The following is a 6015-nucleotide window of genomic DNA, read 5'->3' as shown; positions in this document are numbered from 1 at the left end:
CTGCACGTAGCCTGCCGGCCGGGTTGGCCAAAGCTAGGTTGGGCTCAGAGGACATCCTTGGGCTTTGTCCTTCCGTAGCAGAATGTGGAAAGGGCAGCCACCACCATCTGAGGACCACAGCTTGACCAAGAGGGCATCAAACCCACTGTGGAAACCCCACAGGGTTTATCTCAGGGCCCAGCCTGCTGCGTGGGAAGAAGCCCACATCCTGCTGGAGGAGGGGCCCTGGGTATCTTACCCTCCACCACCACCCACCCTGCAGCCTCCCACTCCCACCCCCCTGCTCACTCACACAGTCACCCACTCCACCTGCCACTTGCTCCCTTACTCACTTATTGAGCACCTACTGAATGCCAGGCCTGTGGTGGGACTGAGCACACAGGAGAATCAGACACATTTCCTGCTCACAGTGGGGCGGGTGCACCCACCAGTGTGAACCCCTTACCTAGTGAGACAGCCCCTGGGGGCAACCGTGGAGCCTTCATCTGGAGGCAGCGTCTCCCAGGAAGGGAAGGGAGAAGAGTTTACTTGGGAGAGGCTGATGGGGGCGGTGGCCCTCTAGCCCCTGTCCTGGCAGTGGTACCCCGAGCTCCTGGACACTGGATCGGGGCAGGGAGAAGCAGAAGGAAGGCACCTCCCCTGTTCCTTCCCCTCCCAGAAGCCCTCAGGACACCTTTGCACCCACCTACCTCCTGCCAGCTCCCTTCCTTCCCAGGGGAGTAACACTAGTGAGAAAGGGAGAGAAACTTGGTCCAAGAACCAGGGCTCTGGGTTCCAGGGCCAGTTCTCCTGCTCACTGTGTGAGCTGTGTGACTTTGGGCAAGGCATACTACACCTCGGGGCCTCAGTTTCCCCATCAGTAAGACAGGAATGCTCTCCTGCCTGGCCCACATGCTGACTTGGAGAGCCGGTAAGCTACTCCTGCAGAGGCAGGTACTGGGTGAGCTGCAGGGTGTTGGACCCACCCCTCCAGATCACTGTGGTCTCCCCAGCCTATTGCACTCAGCACTCAGAGTTCTCCAAGGAGAAGGGGGTCCCCCCTCTTGGCTCTCACACTATTCATGCCTCAGGATCCCTGGCAGCAAGTAGGTACTCTGACAGGGTGCGGAGGGAGAGCTTCGTGGAGCCATGCTGTGCCTCTAGAAGGACCTGGCCCCAGCCTACTGGAGCCCCTGGGCCACTCACCAGCCCAGGCAGGGGATGGAGCGGAATGTGGCCGCAGCCCCTCTAGCCTTCCCTCACTGAGTCTGTCCTGGCATGGGGTGAGTGCTGCGGCTCTGCCACTCTCCATCTGGGGCCGGGTGGCAGGACTGAGAAGGGGTGCGGGCAGAAGCCTGTCATCCAGAGGTCACCGTTCTGCTGCACCCTGCACCCATGTGTGCCTCAGAGATGCTGTCCTGATTCCAGCTCCCCGCCTCCTTTCTAGGTGCCCCCAGGAGGGAAGGGGAGGGCTGAGACAAGGTCACCAAACTCCAGACTGTCTACCTATGAGGTAGCGTCAAAAGTCCCCAGTTCCCAGGTCAGAAAGCTGAAGCCTAGAATGGGAGCCTATCCCACTGAGGCCACAGGCTTCAGCAGATGCTCAAGGGAGGCTCCTGGGGAGGCACAGTGTTCTTGGTTTGGGGAGGGGGTGCTCTGGCTCTGGAAGGGCTAGAGGGTGGGGATGAGCGAGACCACAGCAGGAGGAACAGAAGCGGAGGAGGAGCAGACCACCTTCGTGCCTGAACCAGAAAAGGGTTGTTCCTTGGACGCCGTATTTCAAGAAAACAGTATGGGGCTTTCCCGGGCGGCGGGGGGCTGGGTGCCAAAGAGGCTCTCTCTTGGTCCACAGCAGTGCCTGTGCGCCCAGCCCCTCCCCTCTGTGCTGGAGGTCCCTCAGCCTGCTTCCACGGCACCTGCACCGGCCCCGCACCTGATGCCCACCCCTTGGGCCAGCCTCCTGAGGAAGGTTCCTGCTTGCCCTGCTGATTCAGGCTGAGTGAGGTTAACAACATCTGCCCTTCCAGCTTGGGGCAGGGGGATCACTCCCCAGCTCCCACCAGGCATCTCCCCTTCATGGTCAAGATACCAAGGCCGTCCTCCAAAGCCTCTGAGCCCTGCCGGTCACGCCCAGGGATGGGGCCTCCCCAGCTGCTCTCACTGTGGCTGCATCGGGTACCCACCCAACCACAGCATTTGCTGGGAAGCCCTGCATGCGTCCCCACCAACCCCTGCCGTCCCCCAGATTTAGTCTTACAGGCAGTGTCTGCAGGCAGGGTTGGCACCAGATGGCCAAGGAGAATGAGAGGCAGTGCCCACACCCTGGAAACCTCACTGAAGTCTGGGGATTTGGGTGAGGAGAGCAGCCAGAACCCGGGACCCAAGGGTGCATCTGACACACATCATCCTGGAAATAGCAGCAGAACTTTCTAAGAGTGAGAAAGTCCTGAAAAAGCTTTAACAAAGAAACTCAAGGTATGGAAGGCAGGGGAATCAGGTATGGATTTTGGTTCCCATATGCCCTGGCTATGTGAAATCACTTATTTAAAAAAAAATTTCTAAATAAAATTTAATCCACTTTGAGCCTCTGGCTACCAGGTGGGAAATTCAATGTCCTGAGTAATTTTACTCCCACCCTGGAGGCCTCAAAAGGCCCAGAACATCAGAGAGGGGCCCTGCGGTCTTCGGTCCCATCTAGTCACTGCATGCAGGCTCGTTGACTGAACCCCCGAGGGCGGGTGTCTCCACTTCCTGCAAAGCTTGGGCACAAGGACACCCAAGCAGCGTGTCCCTCAAGGTTCATACCTGCTCAGGGCACCACCAGGAGCAGGACACCCTCCTTGCTACTAGCAGAGCCATGGCCCCCATCTCCCAAGTCTGGGGGAAGCTGTCTCGACCTCTTTCCTCTGCCTGCTTCCACCACAACCCCCCTAACTCCTCACTCCTTTCCTCCTCCTAGTTGGGGCAACCTTCCATCACCCCACAGTGTGCCTTGGCTCACCGAAGCCACCTCAGATCTGGCCCTTGGGGTGGGGAAGCACAAGTACCTCCTGGGGGTGGAGGGAGAAAAAGAGCCAGCAGGAGAATACCACTAATGATGATGATGATGATGTTTCACTTCTTGAACAGTTAGCCATGTGCCAGGCTCTGCCCTAAATGCTATACAAAGGTTATCCTATTTAATCCTCACAATGACCCTACGAGGAAGGCACTGTTATTATTCCCATTTTGCAGATGGGGAAGCTGAGGCATCGAGAGTCATGTAACTTGCCCCAGTTCCCTCAGCTAGTAAATAGGAGAGCCAGGGTTCAAACGCAGGCAAATTTCTGGAGACAGGGGCGTGGCTTCCACCAGATCCGCAAAGGCATCTGAAACCAGACAAAAAGCCACATGCCGGTGCTTTGAAGCACAGCCAGGTCACTGTTCAAACCTTCATCTCCTTCCTCAGCTCTCTGGATTCATGACTCCTGGAAACAGCAGCTCAAAAAGTGGCTGGGCAAGGAGAAGCATAATTCCTCCTAGAAGTAGTGGAATTCATATTTAGATTGTTCTTTATGGGAAGAAGCAAATTAAAATAGACAACCCATCAACTGGTCTAATCAAGAAAAATAATACAAAATGTAAGGTTAGAAAGGAAATATTAACACAGCTATGGAGATGACTTTTGTTAATGTACTTTTTAAAAAATATTTATTTATTTGGCTGCGTCGGGTCTTAGTTGCAGCACGTGGGATCTTATTTGCCCCACAGCATGTGGGATCTTAGTTCCCCAACCAGGGATTGAACCCATGTTCCCTGCATTGGAAGATGGATTCTTAACCACTGGATCACCAGGGAAGTCCCTGACTTTTGAAATTTAAGAGAATAGTACATACATTCTCCATGCTTATTAATTAGTGTTTCAACATTAAATAAAAATATTCTAGGAATATATTTGTAAATTGCCAAAATTGACTCAATGAGTGAAACACCTATAACTACAGAAGAAATTTTACAGGTCATCTCTAAAATAGATCCGAGATGTAGAAAGTATTCTCATGAATTCTTTCAAACTGGAAAAACAGGTCATTTCTACTTCTCTATTTCAACTTTCCCCAAGCATATGGAGGAAATGATAGATGGATTTTATGCTTCTGAATTGATTTTACGAAGCTCACGTAATCCTGACACTCAAATCTGACAAAGATAAGCATGCTACCCTACCCACCTTCATGATGATAACCACAGACCAGTTTTACTTTGGCAATGGATACAAAACCCTGGATAAAAGGCCAGCAAATGGAACCCTGTATTATGGTGTTGCCTAATGCAGTCAGAGTTGCCCACAATTGTCCAGCACCCAGTGTTTGGCATGCTTTCCCGTGCCCCAGATCTGTGCTGGGGCAAAACTGGACCCGATATTTGGATCCAGGCAATTTGGACACAACATTCCCTTTTTATGGTCCTAAGTGCCCCTCTTAGGAAGCAGAGAAAATAAAATGGAGCAGGTGTGCAAAGCTTGCAAAAACACAAAAAGGCTACAGCTTGAATAATTGCCGCTTGTTGGAAACCTGTGGTCAGCTAGAATACTCCCTTAGGTTGATAATTTGTCATTTCTTTTCCTTTTTGAGAAGTTCTTAAGTGTTTGTTTGTTTTTAAATGTTACATTCTCTGCTTTCTCCCTGCTGGGCTTGGCAACGTCTGATTAAATAGTTAAGTCCTGGCGGAATTCCCTCTTTGCTGTATCAATATGCATACCCCAAAAAAACTTGTGGACAGTGCCTGTGGGGACCTGGGCAACAGAACCCTGGGCCCAAGGGGCTTGATCCAGCTGGCAGCGCACCCCTGGCAGACAAGAGAGGTGGGTCCTTGGCCTCTGTCTGGGGTCCCGGTAGCCTGGGAATTTCTCAGCCAGCAAATAGGACTGTCACTGCCCCTGGAGGCCACCAGATGGCGCAGGACTTTATTTCCAGAATATGTGACATCAGAGGCCATCTTATTTCTTTTTTTTTTAGAAATATGATTTCTATAGGATAATTTTTTTTAATTACTTTATTCATTTATTTTTGGCTGCGTTGGGTCTTTGTTGCTGCACGCGGGCTTTCTCTAGTTGTGGCGAGCAGGGGCTACTCTTCGTTGCGCTGCGCGGGCTTCTCATTGCAGTGGCTTCTCTTGTCGTGGATCACGGGCTCTAGGTGCACGGGCTTCAGCAGTTGTGGCTCGCGGGCTCTAGAGCACAGGCTCGGTAGTTGTGGCACAGGGGCTTAGTTGCTCCGCAGCATGTGGGATCTTCTCGGACCAGGGATCGAAACCGCGTCCCCTGCTTTGGCAGGCAGATTCTTAACCACTGCGCCACCAGGGAAGCCCCAGGCCATCTTATTTCTGATTCACAGCTATTGTCTCTTTCACTTTTGAAATATAATTCAAGCATATTAAGGAATAATCCGCATCCAGTAAAATTCACCCATTTTAGGCATACATTTTGACGAGTTTTGACAAGTATGTGCAGTCGTAGAAAACCCCCCACAATCAAGATGTAAAATATTCCATCACCTTAAGTTTTCTTATGCCTCTTTGTAGTCAATTTTCTACGCTCACCCACCATCCCCTGGCAACCATTAATCTGCTCTCTGTTCCTACAGTTTTGTCTTTTCCAGAATCTCATATAAATGGAAATCATTCAGTATGTGGCCTTTTGTATCTGTCTTCTTTCTCTTAACATAATGCTTTTGAAACTCCTCCATGTTGTTGTATGTATCAGTAGTTTGTTCCTTTTTATTGCTAAGTAGTATTCCACTGTGTGGACCACAATTTGTTTTTCCATTTATCAGAAGATCTGTCTTTGGGTTGTTTCCGGTTTGGGGCCATTATGAAATAAAACTGCTGTCAATATTCACCTACAGGTCTTTGAGTGGACATACATTTTCATTTTTCTTGGGTAAATACCTAGGAATTAGGTTTAGTCATGTAAGTGTTATGTTTAACTGTACAAGAAACTGCCAAACTGTTTTCCAAAGCGGCTACTGCTCCACGAAGTGGCTATTGCCAGCACTTCGT

Source organism: Eubalaena glacialis, chromosome 2 (assembly GCF_028564815.1).
Source record: "Eubalaena glacialis isolate mEubGla1 chromosome 2, mEubGla1.1.hap2.+ XY, whole genome shotgun sequence".
NCBI classification, from domain to species: Eukaryota; Metazoa; Chordata; class Mammalia; order Artiodactyla; family Balaenidae; genus Eubalaena; species Eubalaena glacialis.
The sequence above is the reverse complement of the archived record's forward strand: the minus strand, read 5'-3'. Positions refer to the sequence as shown.